Source organism: Dama dama, chromosome 19, assembly GCF_033118175.1.
Source record: "Dama dama isolate Ldn47 chromosome 19, ASM3311817v1, whole genome shotgun sequence".
Lineage (NCBI taxonomy): Eukaryota > Metazoa > Chordata > Mammalia > Artiodactyla > Cervidae > Dama > Dama dama.
Window position 1 is genome coordinate 15,036,568 of NC_083699.1, and position 17,798 is coordinate 15,054,365.

Below are 17,798 nucleotides of genomic sequence, written 5' to 3' on the forward strand. Positions count from 1 at the left end.
TGTGAACCAATTCTTTAAAGGAAATTCCTTAAAGGAAATCTCTCTTACCATGTAAGATACAGATACAGATGGGCTTCCCAGGTGGCGCAGCGGTCAAGAATCCTCCTGCCAATACAGGAGACATGGGTTTGATCCCTGGGTTGGGAAGATCTCCTGGAGAAGGAAGTGGCAACCCACTCCAGTATTCTTGCTTAGGAAATCTCATGGACAGAGGGGCCTGGTGGGCTACAGTCCAAGGGGTTGCAGAAGAGTCGGACATAATTTACCAACTGAACAGCAGCAACAGATACAGATATATAGATGTATGTATCTGTCTGTGTATTTAGAGAATATATATTGATTGGTTCTGTTTCTCTGGCAAACCCAGACTATACACTGGATAACCAGTACACCCTTCTTTCATAAAATATGTGGTCAGGGAGGACTCTATCTGTCATTCACTTACATCAGCCTCATTCTTCATAACTGCGGCATGATGTCCCTAGCACTATGGTATTTTTAATTGTTTCCCTTTTGATGATTATTTAAATTCTTTTTGCGGTCTGTTCTCAGAGTGACTGGTCACAGTGTCATGGCAGAGTGACAGACTGAGAATTGCTGAATCAGCCCTGGCCACAGGTGGAACACACAGGAGAGGAAAATGGAAATATCTTCCACAGGGAGATTTGTTTATCCTGTATGTCAGGAAACTAGCTCCCACCCTTGTGATTTTGTGACCTTATTTTGCCAGTGTCAAAAGTGAAAGAAAGTGAAGTTGCTCAGTCGTGTACGACTCTTTGTGACCCCCATGGACTGTAGCCTACCAGGCTCCTCAGTCCTTGGAAATTTTCCAGGCACGAGTACTGGAGTGGGTTGCCATTTCCTCCTCCAGGGGAATCTTTCCGACCCAGGGATCGAACCCCGGGTCTCCCACATTGCAGGCAGATGCTTTACCGTCTGAGTCACCAGTGAAGCCCACAAACCAGTGTCAAAGGACATTATTAAAATATCAAAATAAAACAAAAATTTTTCTACCCATTTTCATCATTAGTTTTTTTTCCTACCCATTATTATCATTAGTTTTTTTTTTTAAGTTATTTTAACATAAAACCAGAGAGACAACCTTAGAATAATGGATGGTCAAATTGGATAAATTCAACCTTATTCAATATTCAACGTGAAAAAAAAAATTCAATGTGAATATTCAATACTCACAGCACTGTCATTTTTCTTTTTCTGTGTCAACAGATGAAAACCCTCTCACTTGCCTATTTCACTTTCCATCTGCATTAGAAGCAACTGCCTTGATATTTTTCTGATTTCTAGATTAACAAAGAATTGGGAAGCAAACTAGAATGAGAACTTCTTGCTTTTGAAGAGGGAGATCACAGTCTAATAAAAGAGGGTTAAAGATGTTTCTGCTGCCTTTTCCAAATCCAGCTTGAACATCTGGAAGTTCATGGTTCACATACTGTTGAAGCCTGGCTTGGAGAATTTTAAGCATTACTTTGCTAGCATGTGAGATGAGTACAATTGTGCAGTAGTTTGAACATTCTTTGTCATTGCCTTCCTTTGGGATTGGAATTAAAACTGACCCTTTCCAGTCCTGTGACCACTGCTGAGTTTTCCAAATTTGCTGGCATATTGAGTGTAGCACTTTCACAGCATCATCTTTTAGGATTTGAAATAGCTCAGCTGGAATTCCATCACCTCCACTAGCTTTGTTCGTAGTGATTCTTCCTAAGGCCCACTTGACTTCACATTCCAGGATGTCTGGCTTCAGGTGAGTGATCAGACCATTGAGGTTATCTGGGCCATTAAGGTCTTTTTTTATATAGTTCTTCTGTGTATTCTTGCCACCTCTTCTTAATATCTTCTGCTTCTGTTAGGTCCATATCATTTCTGTCCTTTATTGTACCCATTTTTGCATGAAATGTTCCCTTGGTATCTCTCATTTTCTTGAAGACATCTCTAGTTTTTCCCATTCTATTGTTTTCCTCTATTTCTTTGCACTGATCACTGAGGAAGGCTTTCTTATCACTCCTTGTTAATCTTTGGAATTGTGCATTCAACCGGGTATATCCTTCCTTTTCTCCTTTGCCTTTCACTTCTCTTCTTGTCTCAGCTATTTCTAAGGCCTCCTCAGGCAATCATTTTGCCTTTTTGCATTTCTTTTTCTTGGGGATGGTCTTGATCACTGCCTCCTGTACAATGTTATGAACCTCTGTCCATAGTTCTTCAGGTATTCTGATCTATTCCCTTGAATCTATTTCTCACTTCCACTGTATAATTGTAAGGGATTTGATCTAGATCATACCTGAATGGTCTAGTGGTTTTCCCTACTTTCTTCAATTTAACCGTGAACCATGAACTTCCAGATGTTCAAGCTGGATTTTGAAAAGGCAGAGGAACCAGAGGTCAAATTGCCAACATCTGCTGGATCATAGAAAAAGCAAGAGCATTCCGGAAAAACATCTACTTCTGCTTTATTGACCATGCCAAAGTCTTTGACTGTGTGGATCACAACAAGCTGGAAAATTCTTCAAGAGATGGGAATACTAGACTACCTTATTGGCCTCCTGAGAAATCTGTATGAAGGTTAAGAAGCAACAGTTAAAACTGGATATGGAACAACAGATGGGTTCCAAATCGGGAAAGGAGTACGTGAAGGCTGTGTATTGTCACCCTGCTTATTTAACTTATATGCAGAGTGCATCATGTGAAATGCTGGGCTGGATGAAGCACAAGCAATCAAGATTGCCGGGAGAAATATCAATAACTTCACATATGCAGATCTCACCACCCTTATGGCAGAAAGCGAAGAAGAACTGAAGAGCCTCTCTATGAAAGTGAAAGAGGAGAGTGAAAAAGTTGAATTAAAACTCAACATTCAGAAAACTAAGATCATGGCATCATCCCATCACTTCATGGGAAATAGATGGGGAAACAATGGAAACAGTGACAGACTTTATTTTTTTGGGTTCCAAAATCACTGCAGATGGTGACTGCAGCCATGAAATTAAAAGATGCTTGCTCTTTGGAAGAAAAGCTATGACCAAGCTAGACAGCATATTAAAAAGCAGAGACATTACTTTGCCAACAAAGGTCTGTCTAGTCAAGGCTATGATTTTTCCAGTAGTCATATATGGATGTGAGTATTGGACTATAAAGAAAGCTGAGTGCCGAACCATTGATTTTTTTTTTTTTTTTTCTCACGTCAGACAGGTAATGTGCCGATGTCGTAACAAGGTTTGGAAGGAGGCACATGTCACGCAGCAGCGTGAACACCCAATCATCATGCTCATGAACTACAAAAGGATCCCACTGATGTTTTTTAACTGTAGTGTTGGAGAAGACTCTTGAGAGTCCCTTGGACTGCAAGGAGATTCAACCAGTCCATCGTAAAGGAGATCAGTCCTGGGTGTCATTGGAAAGACTGATGTTGAAGCTGAAACTCCAATCCTTTGGCCACCTGACTCATTTGAAAAGACTGATGCTGGGAAAGATTGAAGGCAGGAGGAGAAGGGGATGATAGAGGATGTGATGGTTGGATGGCATCACCGACTCAATGGACATGAGTTTTGGTAAACTCCGGGAGCTGGTGATGGACAGGGAAGCCTGGTGTGCTGCAGTCCATGGGGTCACAAAGAGTAGGACACAGTTGAGTGACTGAGCTGTACTGCACCACTGGAGTAGCACAGTTGCATGATAATTCTTTGTCTTTGAAAATGGAGAAGCAGGTGCCAACTTGCCTCACCACAAATGAACAAACACAATTCATTGTCTGGAAGGATTTTCTTATGATAAGGAGCCCACCTCAGGAATAGGTATATAACATTTGGTTGTGGTTTAGTTGCTCAGTTGTGTCTTTGCAACTCCATAGACTATAGTCCACCAGGCTACTCTGTCCATGGATTTTTCCAGGCATGAAAACTGGGCTGGGCTGGATTTTCCTGCTCCAAGGTATCTTCCCGACCCAGGGATCAAACACAAGCCTCCCACATTGCAGGTGAATTGTTTACCACTGAGCTACCTGGGAAACCCATATAACTTTTTACACAGTGTAAATTCATACCTGTATTTTAAGTTTGAAATCTGTTTTTAAAAATTAGGTACCGTACATACTTAAACATAAGAATGGTATGTATCTTCCCCAAGAAGACTTTATCAACAATATGACAGAAGAATTGAAAGTTTTATCTTCAAATTATTTGCTTCCAATGTCTAAGAGGATTTATCGCTCTGTTCATCTAAAACTGAAAGAAAAAAAAAAGGTAAAACAGTATATAATAAATCTCAGTGACAGCTGACAGTAAATTGAATCTAGGATCCGAAACTTGTATTCCTCTGAAAATGCATCTTTTGAGGATTCAAACCTTCTCACTGTTGCTGCCAGTTACACTGTCACTGACCAAAGTTATTTCAGATAGCTAACCTTTCTGAAGTGGAGACAGTAGCTAAGCTTATAAAGTATTTGCTTCCAAAATATGCATTTTACGCAGTTTTGCTTATGTTAAGTTCAGTAACTAACCTGTCTGTTTTCATTTAAACAAAGTATTTCGGAAGCTCATATAACTCTGACATTACTGGATAGTCTAAATTTGCTTCTGAAAAGGTAGTACTCAGCAAACATCCTGCTTAAAACTCAAGATTCAGCTTGGGTATTTAGTTTTAAGTTGTTTTTGTTGTTTCTAACCTCCTGGGCATCAATTTTAGTTCTCACAGTCTTGATTTTGTTTCAAAAAATAATGTTGGAGATGGAGTAGAAAAGATCTCTTAGTTTTTACTCATGCTCCTAGTTTTTGAACCAGTTTTTTTTTTTTTTTTAACCCCTGAGTCTTTATAGCCATACCACATGTGTGCAATATACACGTCTAATATTGGTGAAAATGGAAATCTGTATTTCATACCCATTTTTATTGTTTGACTCCCTTTTCCCAGGAACTAACCCATCTTTCCATTTGCCCTGCCCCTCCATCTCATCACTAGGCTTAATCCTGTGCCATCATTTGATCACAGTGAGAACACTTTTTCTAACAACCTGATCCCACTCTCTTGGTCACAGTGATACACTCAGGATCAATCAGAATCCCTCCGCAGACACTCAGGACTTAACACTAACAATTCCTAGCCCTATTCTGCTGCTTTTTGGAACAAAGGAGATGGAAATTCAGAAGATGTCAGTAGATACTTCCACTTTGTGAACTAGGATGTAGCCTAAGCTAGTGTGTGGTAAGAGAGCAGAAAAAAACGGAAAGAAAGAAAGAAAGAAAGTGAGCACCGCTCAGTCGTGTCCGACTCTTTGCGACCCCGTGGACTGTAGCCCACCAGGCTCCTCCGTCCATGGGATTCTCCAGGCAAGAGTACCTGGAGTGGGTTGCCATTCCTTCTCCAGGGGAACTTCCCCACCCAAGGATTAAAGCAGAATTGAATGCTGGGGCAGGAAGACTTCCTGGCCTGGTTGCACCCTACTCTCAGGCTATTTGAATCAGCTCTCCTTCCTTAGGGTAAATGATCCTTTTTTTGTTTCAGTTAGTTAAAAGTGGTTTCTGTTACTTATAAGAAAAATGTTAAATATATGGTGATTTCTGCATGAAATTTTGAGGAATTTCTCTTACTTTAAAATTATTTTTGTTAGTTTTCTAATAGTCAGGAAAAGGCCTTGCCTCAGAGAACTTCGTGACTTTTTCTAAATCAGTACATTTTTAATATCTTAATTTTTCTTTATTTTTTTTCTTGCTGAAGTCAATATTACATGTCTTTCTGTGATAGGAGTGTAGCAGAAACTGAAAAGGCTGTCTGGGCCATATACCTTCTCTAAGTAAACTCCCTTCTAGGACAAAATTGCTCAAAGAGGAGAAACATCTGGGAATAAAATCGAAAATTTAGCAGGACACAGATACCAAGGGCAAAAGAAAAGGTACATCCAGATGAACAGTGGGGTGGAGGCAGGAGGGAACACTCAGGAGGTTTCAAAATGTAACCTGACATGTTCTTGAATGCTTTGAAAAAATATCAATGCAAGAAAACTCAAAAGTATAAGGTTTGGCTATAGTGCTATCAAAGTTTGGATAGAAACTTAAACTGAAAAAGCTATCCAGAACAATATCTTCTTTCTAGAAGCTTAGGAGCTTTCTAAATGATTTTGACATACAAATTCAGCATCAGAAAAGATGGAAATAAAACTCCATCAAAATTAAAGAAAAAAAAAAAAAACAATATTCCTACAGATGATGAAATAATGTCCAAAAAAATTCCTATAAAATAGATTAAAAGCTAATATTTCAAATCAAGCTAGTAGACACAAAGAAATCAAATAAGTTGATTAGACAAATATATTAGAATTTATCTGAGGTGACAGAACTAAAAAAAAATTAAAGCAAAATATTAAGAAATAGAAGAACTAAAATAAAAGCAAAATTAGAAAGAATACAAGATAATGCCTCAATGGAAGATAAAAAGAAGGGAAATTTTTAAAAATACAATGGAAGAAGAGAGAGATGAAGAGGATTCAAGGAGCAAAAAGAGAGGCAGAGACGATTATATATATATATACATATATATGTATCTATATATGGAATATCAGAAGAAAACCATGATGAAACCTCTTTGAGATAAGAAATTGAAATAAAATGAAAATTGAAATCAAATATTGAGAGGACATTTAGTTTATCTGATAAAACTAACCCAGAATTACCATCATGGACTTTTAAGGGAAAGAAAAAAGATATTTTAGGGACTTAGAGAAAAAGTCCAAGTTACTTAGGGAAGAAAATAATATTGTCTTTAAACTTTTTAACGTCAGTGCTTTATGCTTGAAGAAACTTTAGCAATATATTTAAGATACTCAAAGAAAGAAAACATGAGGCAAGGAATTTTTATCTTTACAAGCTGTCATCAACATGTAAGAACTCAGGGAATAGTATTCATTATGAATCTACTGGAAAAGGGGATTGAGAGACTTCTCTGGTGGTCCAGTGGCTAAGACTCTGACCTCCCAAAGCAGGGGCCAAGGTTTGATCCCTGGTCAGGGAACTAGATCCCACATGCTGCAACTAAGAGTGTGCATGTCACAACTAAAAAATCCTGCATCCTGCGCTAAGATCTGATACAGCCAAATAAGTAAATAAACAAGTACTTTAAAAAAAAAAAAAGAAAAGGAGATTGAAGAAAGCAGAATTCTTAAGAGACAGGATAAATAACTGATGATGAATGCATAATTTCTATGTAAACTAGACTAAATGAGAGATTTTAAATGAAAAAAACTAAATTAAAAAACATCTACTTCTGCTTTATTGACTACACCAAAGCCTTTGACAGTGTAGATCACAACAAACTGTGGAAAATTCTTAAAGAGATGGGAATACCAGACCACCTTACCTGCCTCCTGAGAAATCTGTATGCAGATCAAGAAGCAACAGTTAGAACCAGACATGGAACAATGGACTGGTTCCAAACTGGGAAAGGAGTATGTCAAGGCTGTATATTGTCACCCTGCTTATTTAACTTACATGCAGAGTACATCATGCAAAATCCTGGGCTGGATGAAGCACAAGCTGGAATGAAGATTGTCAGGAGAAATATCAATAACCTTAGATATGCAGATGACACCACCCTTATGGCAGAAATTGAAGAGGAACTAAAGAGCCTCTTGATGAAAGTGAAAGAAGAGAGTGAAACACCTGACTTAAAACTCAACATTCAGAAAACTAAGATCATGGCATCTGGTGCCCTCACTTCATGGCAAATAGATGGGGAAGCAATGGAAACAGTGACAGACTATTTTCTTGGGCATCAAAATCACTGCATATGGTGACTACAGCCATGAAATTAAAAGACACTTGCTCCTTGAAAGAAAAGCTATGACCAAGCTAGACAGCATATTAAAAAGCAGAGACATTACTTTACCGACACAGGTCTTATATGGTCGAAGCTATGGTTTTTCCAGTGGTCATGTATGGATGTGAGAGTTGGGCCATAAAGAAAGCTGAGCACCGAAGAATTGATGCTTTTGACCTGTGGTGTTGGAGCAGGCTCTTGAGAGTCCCTTGGACTGCAAGGAGATCCAACCAATCCATCCTAAAGGAAATCAGTCCCGAGTATTCATTGGAGGGACTGATGCTGAAGCTGAAGCTCCAATACTTTAGCCACTTGATGCAAAGAACTGACTCATTTGAAAAGACTCTGATACTGGGAAAGATTGAAGGCAGGCGGAGAAGGGGGTTGACAGAAGATGAGATGGCTGGATGGCATTACCGACTCTATGAACAAGAGTTTCAGCAAGCTCTGGGAGTTGGTGATGGACAGGGAACCCTGGTGTGCTGCAGTCCATGGAGTCACAAAGGGTCAGACATGACTGAGAGACTGAACTGACCTGAACTGAACTGAAATAAGAGACATAAGGAAGAGTCTATAGTGAGTGGTAGCTGAGTGCTCTGACAATATAGGTGTAGCACAGTTGTTAACAAAGGTCTGTGTAGTCAAAGCTATGGTTTTTCCAGTAGTCATGTACAGATGTGAGAGTTGCACCATAAAGAAGGCTGAGCACCGAAGAATTGATGCTTTTGAACTGTGGTATTGGAGAAGACTCTTGAGAGTTCCTTGCACAGCATAGAGATCAAACCAGTCAATCCTAAAGGAAATCAACCCTGAATGCTCATTGGAAGGACTGATGCTTAAGCTGAAGCTCCAGTACTTTGGCCACCTGATGCAAAGAGCCGATTCATCGAAAAAGACCATGATGCTGGGAAAGATTGAGGGCAGGAGGAGAAAGGGGTGATAGAGGATGAGTTGTTTGGACAGCATCACTGACTCAACAGTCATGAATTTGAGCAAATTCCTGGAGATAGTAAAGGAGAGGGAAGCCTGGCCTGCTGTAGTCCATGGGGGCACAGAGTTGGAAACAGTTGAGCAACTTAACAACAACAATTGCAGAAAAGTGGGGTGAGGATGGAGAACACATTCAAAAGAATTTGTAACTCTTTCCAGTAATCACTGGTGGTAGCATTATTGGCTCCTACTGACTGAAGATGGAATAATTTGAGTATTACTGAGGAAGATAACTACAATGAATCAAATATACTACACATCAAATATATTTAAAACCATGATTTCATCTTGATACAGAAAACTACTTGGTCATTTGGTCATCATTGGAGGATGCTTAGAAACTATCTCTTTATTTTGAAAACTGGTAAATAAAAGAAAACAATCAAGCATTTAGCCTGCCTTTCCTGTATAAACTGTAATAGTAGGTAACCAAATAGTAGATGATGTGAAGTTTCTTTTTATGGAAGCAGTCCATCAGATAACAGAAGAAGAAGAAACAGAATTTGAATATGAGCAGTATTTGACAATCTTTAATGAATTATTGAATGTAAGTATTGAGCACCTATGGCTGTTAGCTTCAGGAAAAGATAGGTAAACAGTTTGTGCCTGGAAGACCACAACACCTCTTATAAAGTAATATTGATCCCTTCCCCTTTAATAATAATCACACCTGAGTATGGTTCAGCCTGGATATATAAGACGCTGCTTTCTGTTGCACCCTGCAGTGAAAAGTCCTGACTACTGTGGCTTGGAGCTTGAGAAAGCTAACTCCTTCTGTGTCCCATAGTAGAGCTGTTTATTTGGTGGCTGTAAAACGGAAGCCTTACTGAAGACTGTACCTCAATGCCTATTCCTTCCATTCTGATCAGAATCTTCAGCCAGAAAACAGGAGCAAACTGGTTAGAGAAGTTCAGATTGAGCGTTATCTTCCAGATGGGGTAAAGTGAGCTGTGAATGGGAGGGATGCAGAATGGGGGGGCCAGCTAAGTAAATGACAGGCAGATACACTGAAAATCATGTCTGGATGAAGTTTTTGGCTGTGGTTCTTGCTAGTAGACCAGCCATCTACTAAGTTTTGGCATAGCCAAAATTTTAAAAAATTTTTCAAAGCAACTGCTCATGAACTTCAATCCTTAAAATAATCCCAGGCCCCAAATCTGTACTCAGCATAAAGTCGGCTCCCAAAGTTGTACATTTCCAAGAAAGACTTGAATGCAATCTTCGAAGAAAACAGGCCAGGAAAATCCTCTTTGTATACCTTATGTAATTTTTTTCATTGAGATATTTGGGATAAAAAATAATATCTTAAGTATATTTTGGGAAAAGAAATGAGATTCTCTCTCCATCTGTCAAACAATTCCTTTCTCCACTAAGTTTTGAGTACTACTTTTATAATAGTCTTGTATTAACACTGTCATATTCTCATTAAATTCAATATATGTGGGTCTATTTCTGGATTTCATTCTGTTTCATTGACTTACTTATTTATGTAGTATTACCAAATGAAAAAAATGGTACTATGATACTGCTATAATAGTGCATGAAATATAAGGCACTACTAAAAACCTAAGCCTCTGGAATGTCAGAAATCAGGAAACTTCAAAGAATAGGAGTTCTTCTTTCTAGAATTCTGCCATTAGTGTAACTCAGCTCTAAAACTCATATTCTGGGTGACTTTTAGTCCAAAATTTCAAAGTCCTCGGAAAATCTGATTGGTTTAGCTTAGGTTGAGTATTAATCTCCATATCAAGTATCTATTCTTAGGGGGGCAGGTTCATGTATTACAGACATGACTGCCCAACCCTGTGTACCAGGGGAAGGTTGCAAAGAAACAAAGTGTGGTACAGTACTCCAAAACTGCCCACTCCATTGTGCCTACCTGCCCATCTCATACATCTGAAGCCTTCCTGTCACTGTATGGTTCATCTCTCCCACACACAACTGCACCACCCCTTTCCAGTGGGAGATGACGCAAACTCCTCCCTGTACTGACCGATGGCATAAGATCATACGGCTGCAAGTCAGGGATTTCCTACAGCACGCTTACTCCGCCAGTTCTGTCAAAACAACCTTTCATACTCTATAGTAAACCAGGTGGCTGAAAAATTTAATCATTAACATATCCTAAATTATAGTGGTTTTTCAAACTGTTCAGTTCAGTTGTGTCTGACTCTGTGACCCCATGAACCTCAGCATGCCAGGCCTCCTTCTCCATCACCAACTCCCGGAGTCCACCCAAACCCATGTCCATTGTGTTGGTGATGCCATCCAACCATCTCATCCTCTGTCATCCCCTTCTCCTCCTGCCCCCGATCCCTCCCAGCATCAGGGTCTTTTCAAGTGAGTCAACTCTTCGCTTCAGGTGGCCAAAGTATTGGAGTTTCAGCTTCAACATCAATCTCTCCAATGAACACCCAGGACTGATCTCCTTTAGGATGGACTGGTTGGATCTCCTTGCAGTCCAAGGGACTCTCAAGAGTCTTCTTGAACATCACAGTTAAAAAGCATCAATTCTTTGGCATTCAGCTTTCTTTGTGGTCCAACTCTCACATCCATACATGACTACTGGAAAAACCATAGCCTTGACTAGACGGACATTTGTTGGCAAAGTAATATCTCTGCTTTTTAATATGCTGTCTAGGTTGGTCATAACTTTGCTTCCAAGGAGTAAGCATCTTTTAATTCCATGGCTGCAGTCACCATCCACAGTGATTTTGGAGCCAAGAAAAATAAAATCAGCCACTGTTTCCACAGTTTCCCCATCTATTTGCCATGAAGTGATGGAACTGGACGCCATGATCTTAGTTTTCTGAATGCTGAGCTTTAAGCCAACTTTTTCACTCTCTTCTCTTACTTTCATCAAGAGGCTCTTTAGTTCTTCTTCACTCTCTGCCATAAGGGTGGTGTCATCTGCATATCTGAGGTTATTGATATTTCTCCCGGCAATCTTGATTCCAGCTTGTGCTTCACCCAGCCCAGCGTTTCTCATGATGTACTCTGCATATAAGTTAAATAAGCAGGGTGACAATACACAGCCTTGATGCACTCCTTTTCCTATTTGGAACCAGTCTGTTGTTCCATGTCCAGTTCTAACTGTTGCTTCCTGACCTGCATACAGGTTTCTCGAGAGGCAGGTCAGGTGGTCTGGTATTCCCTTCTCTTTCAGAATTTTCCACAGTTTGTTGTAATCCACACAGTCAAAAGCTTTGTCATAGTCAATAAAGCAGAAATAGATTTTTTTTTTTGAACTCTCTTGCTTTTTCAATGATCCAGTGGATGTTGGCAATTTGATTTCTGGTTCCTCTGTCTTTTCTAAAACCAGCTTGAACATCTCGAAGTTCAAGGTTCACATATTGCTGAAGCCTGGCTCGGAAAATTTTGAGCGTTACTTTACTAGCGTGTGAGATGAGTGCAATTATGTGGTAGTGTGAGCATTCTTTGGCATTGCCTTTCTTTGGGATTGGAATGAAAACTGAACTTAGTCTTGTGGCCACTGCTGAGTTTTCAAAATTTGCTGACATATTGAGTGCAGCACTTTCACAGCATCATCTTTTAGGATTTGAAATAGGAACAGGATTTAGGGTGGAATTCAACTGGAATTCCATCACCTCCACTAGGTTTGTTCCTAGTGATGCTTCCTAAGGCCCACCTGACTTCACATTCCAGGATGCCGGCTCTAGGTGAGTGTGAGTGATCACACCTTCAAGATTATTTGGGTCGTGAAGATCTTTTCTGTATAGTTCTGTGTATTCTTGCCACCTCTTCTTAATATCTTCTGCTTCTGTTAGGTCCATACCATTTCTGTCCTTTACTGAGCCCATCTTTGCATGAAATGTTCCCTTGGTATCTCTCATTTTCTTATGGAGATCTCTAGTCTTTCCCATTCTATTGTTTTCCTCTATTTCTTTGCATTGATGCTGAGGAAGACTTTCTTATCTCTCCTGGCTATTCTTTGGAACTCTGCATACAAATGGGTATATCTCTCCTTTTATCCTTTGCCTTTCACCTCTCTTCTTTTCAGAGCTATTTGTAATGCCTCCTCAGAGAGCCATTTTGCTTTTTTGCATTTCTTTTTCTTGGGGATGGTCTTGATCCCTGTCTCCTGTACAATGCCAAGAACCTCTGTCCATAGTTCATCAGGCACTCTGTCTATCAGATCTAGTCCCTTAAATTTATTTTGCACTTTCAGTGTTTAATTGTAAGGGATTTGATTTAGGTCATACCTGAATGGTCTAGTGGTTTTCCCTAGTTTCTTCAATTTAAGTCTGAATTTGTCAATCAGGAGTTCATGATCTGAGCCACAGTGAGCTCCCAGTCTTGTTTTTGCTGACTGTATAGAGCTTCTCCATCTTTGGCTGCAAAGGATATAATCAATCTGATTTCAGTGTTGACCATCTGGTGATGTCCATGTGTAGAGTCTTCTCTTGTGTTGTGGAAGAGGGTGTTTGTTATGACCAGTGCGTTCTCTTGGCAGAACTCTGTTAGCCTTTAACCTGCTTCATTCTGTACTCCAAGGCCAAATTTGCCTGTTACTCCAGTAAATTTAGAGGTACATAAAAACATTCCAAGGGGTACTTCAGCATGGAAAGTTTTGAGGGAATCAGTGTCCAGATTCTCAGCTTCTTACAACTGATCCCTCTGAGATGTGTTTCAGTTTGAGGACTCTTGAGTCTCTGCTTCCCTATCTCCTCTTTTACAATAGAGTCTAACTTATTACAAGTGTACTTTCCCCAGATCATGGATCTTACTCTGGTTCATTTATCAGGGTGTAAAACCCCAGGAGGACTGAACAACAAGCTATCTTACACCATTCATACTGGAGAAGCTTTCTTTAATCAAGGCATCATAAATACACAGGTGTCTTTTGCTGTCTAACATGTTTTTTGGTTGAGAGAGAAACATTAGTAGCAGGATATTCTGAATTCAGATATGTTAGGAAGTGACACAGGGCTTCCCATGTGGCTCAGTGGTAAAGTATTCACCTGCCAATGCAGGAGATGCTGGTTCGACCCCTGGGTTGGGAAGATCCCCTGGAGAAGGAAATGGCAACCCACTGCAGTGTCTGTGCCTGGAGAATTTCATGGATGGAGGAACCTGGCAGGCTATAGGGGTCATAAAAGAGTCAGACGTGACTAAGTGACTGAGCATGCAGGAAGTGGCACAGTATGAGAAATGACAGTTTCCCATCAATGACTTAGTCTCTTTACCCCCCTGACTCTTGTTAAAGAAGTATTCCTCTGTGAAAGGACCCCTAAGAATCAGAGCGAAGATACTGGTAGAAAATGGGGGCTCTGGCTCCTTATCTCACCCAGGTGATAAACCTATGACAGGATCTGTATCTTGTCTAACTTGGACACAAAAGATTTGATGAGACCAGAGGTGGGGCCAAAACAGCTGAGTAGGAAGGCCCTAAGCTCATCTTCTGCCAGGGACACACCAAAGTTACAACTATGTAAACTGGAAGGCTAGCAGGAAAAGCTGCGTACAATTAAAGATATAAAGAAGGAACCACAATGAGATGGGAAGGAGGGGCAGAGGCATGGTATAATCAAGACCCATATCCCTGGGAGGTGTGTGTGTGTATACACCACATGCACAGTCGTGTTGTGACCCCATGGACTGTAGCCCGCCAGGCTCTTCTGTCCATGGAATTTTCCAGCAAGAATACTGGAGTAGGTTGCCATTTCCTCCTCCAGGGTTCTCCCCTGCCCAGAGCTGGAATCCACGTCTCCTGTGTCTCCTGCATTGGCAGGCTGGTTCTGTACCTACTGAGCCATCAAGGAGTGACTCACAAAGGAGAAAATAATTACAATCACAGAGGTCCTCCCCAAAGAACAAGTGGTCTGAACCCCCACCCAGCTCCCCAATCCTGGGGTCCTGCACCTGGAAGACAAGCCCCCAGAACGTTTGGTTTTGAAGGCCAGTGGGATTTACTTTTAGGAGGCCCACAGGGCTGTGGAAAATAGAAATTCCACTCTTAAAGGAACACACAAAATCTCAGGGGACCCAGGGCTTCGGCAGTAGTTTGAAAGGAGCCTGAGTCAGACTTGCCTGCTGACCTTGGAAAGTCTCCAGAGAGGCAAGAGGCAACTAGAGCTCACCCTGGGAACAGAGATGTTGGCAGCAGCTGTTCATATTTTTAGGTGTTCATGCTACCACATGGACAATGATGTTGGCAAGAAGAATCTTAGAATCCACCCTCCAGCTTATTAGCCTGGGGACCTGGGTCTGCCCACCAGTCTTTTGGCACCCGTACTAGGATGCCTCAGGCCAAGCAACGAGCCAGGTAGGGACATAGCCCCACCCACCAGCAGGTTTGCTACCTTAAGACTGCCTGAGCTCTCAGCCACCCCAGGACCCAGACAAGTTCCACCCGAGAGCCCAGGACCTGCCATGCATATCAACACATTGGCACTAGCCCTTGGAGCCCCAGGGTCTTGCAGCCAGAGACCCTGGGGCCTGACTCCACCCTCAGTGGACAGGCTGCAGCCTCTGAACCACCACAGCCTGGCAGCTTTCCAAACCAGCATCCAGGCAAACCATGAGCAGGCCAGCATTAGCTCTGGGTCCTGCAGCCACAGATCTGGGGACCTGTCTTTGCTCACCAGTAAGCTGGCACTAAACCCAAGACCTCCTTGACACCAGTCCCACGTAGGGTCCAGCCCTAGTCACCACCAGGCCAACACCAGCTTTGGTATATGGCCAGCCCTATAGCCAGCTGTGTCAGGAACTGGCCCCGCCTGCCAGCTGGCCAACACTAGATCTGGGACCCCAGCTCTACAACCACCTGTTCTAGAAGCCAGCTCCACCACCAGTGGGCCAGGGTCCTCCTTGGGCCTGCAGCCAGCATCTTTGTTGCTGTTGTTGTTTGTGGATATTTTTGTTGTTTTTGTTCTTTGTTTTTGGCCATGCTGTGCAGCTTGTGAGATCTTAGTTCCCTGATCAGGGACTGAACTTGGGCTCTGGCAGTGAAAGCACTCACTGAGTCCCAACTAGTCCTAACCAACACTGCCCTGGAATCAGTGGCTGACTGTCTCCACACAAGGCAGGGCCAGGCAACAAACCAGACTGAGGGCCAGCCATGCTGACCAGACCACCCACAAGAGTCAGCCCACCAAGACAGAAGGACCCATGCAACCCAAATAGGGGGCACCCATAGAACATACAGTTCTGGTGACCAAAGGGAGGTGTACTGCTGGGATGCACAGGACATCTCCTACAAAAGGCTACTTCTCCGAGGTCAGAAAATGTAACCAACCTACCAGATAAATAGAGATAAAAACAGCAACTTAGACAAAATGTGGCTACACAGGAGGATCTTCCAAATGAAGGAACAAGACAAAACCGCAGAAGAAGTAAGTGCAGTAGAGATCGGCAGTCAACCTCATAGAGAGTTCAAGGTAATGATCACAAAGATGTTCAAAGAACTTGGGAGAAGACTCGATGAACTGAGTGAGAAGTTAGTAGTTTTATTTATTATTTTTAAAAATGTATTTATTTTCGGCTGTGCTGGGGTCTTCATTGTTGCATGTGGACGTTCTCTGGTTGTGGTGCAAGGGCTTTGCATTTCGGTGGCTTCTCTTGTTGCAGAGTACAGGCTTTAGGCACGTGGGTTCCAGAGAGCAGGCTTAGTGGTTGTGGCACACAGGCTGAGCTGCCCTGCAGCCAGGCCGAAATTGAACCCATACCCTTTGCATAGGTAGGTGGATTCATAACCACTGCCCCCAGCTAAGTCCAAGTTAGAAATTTTAAACAAAGAATTAGAAAAATATAAAGGAGAACTGAATGAAAATGAAGAATATAATCACTGAAATGCAAAACATATTAGAAGGACTCATTAATAGATTACATGATAACTGAGGAATGGATCATCAAGCTGGAGCTCTCTGTCCCGGAAGCAGAGTCCCAGACAAGATCAGCTCAAAGCAGACCACACCAGTAACATTGTAATTAAAACAGAAAAAGTTACAGATAGAGAAAGTTAAAAGCAGCAAGCGGAAAAAGCAACAAGTTACCTACAAGGGAACTCCCATAAGGCAATCAGCTGACAGCAGACAATCTGCAGACACAATATACTTAAGGTGATGAAAGGGAAAAACCTGCAACTAAGATATTCTACCCAGCAAGAGTTTCATTCAGATTTGATAGAGGTCAAATTTTAGACAACAGCTAAAGGAGTTCAGCACCACCAAACCAGCTTTACAAGAAATGTTGAAGGGACTTTTCTAAGAAGAAGGAAAAAAAAAAAAAAAAGACCACTTCTAGAAACATGCAATGAAGAAAGGAAAAATCCCACTGGGTAAAGGCAAACATGGGCTTCCCTGATGGCTCAGCAGATAAAGAATCCACCTGCAATGCAGGAGATGCAGCTTTGATCCCTGGGTTGGGAAGATCCCCTGGAGAAGGAAATGGCAACCCATTCCAGTATTCTTGCCTGGAAATTCTACGGACAGAGGAGTCTGGCAGGCTACTGTCCATGGGGATGTAAAGAGTCAGATATGACTCAGCACGCACACACAAAAGCAAAAATATACAGTAAAGGTAACAAAACTGCCATGTATAAAGCTGATAGGAAGATTAAAAGAAAATAGTGGTAAAATAATCTGTATCAGCAGTAAGAACACCCAAACAAAAATAAAATATGATGTCAAAATCAGTAAATGTGGTGGTGGTAGGGGGGAGTAAAAATGCAGGGTTGTTAAAATGTGTTTGAGCTTAAGAGATCAGCAACTTTTAAAAAAGTATGGCTATCTACAGTATGGCAAATATAGTAAATAACTGTAATATCTTTGAATGGTAACAGTCTAACTAGAATTATCATGATTATTTTGAAATGAATAGAAATACCAAATCATTTTGTTGTATAACAGGAATTAACAGCATTCTAGATAAGTTGTACTTTAAAAACCACAAAGTCATATTAAAAGAGTTCAGATTTGTGGTTACCGGAGGCAAGAAGTGGGGGAACTGGATGAAGGTAATCAAAAGAT

General features: G+C 41.2%; 1 non-coding gene across 1 annotated transcript; it reads right to left on the reverse strand.

Annotated features, from left to right (window-relative positions):
* Positions 1-3,194: 3,194 nt before the first annotated feature.
* On the reverse strand, positions 3,195-3,299 carry LOC133074323 (small nucleolar RNA U13). The gene has a single exon (XR_009697167.1). It is a non-coding gene; the product is annotated as a small nucleolar RNA U13 (small nucleolar RNA).
* Positions 3,300-17,798: the final 14,499 nt, after the last annotated feature.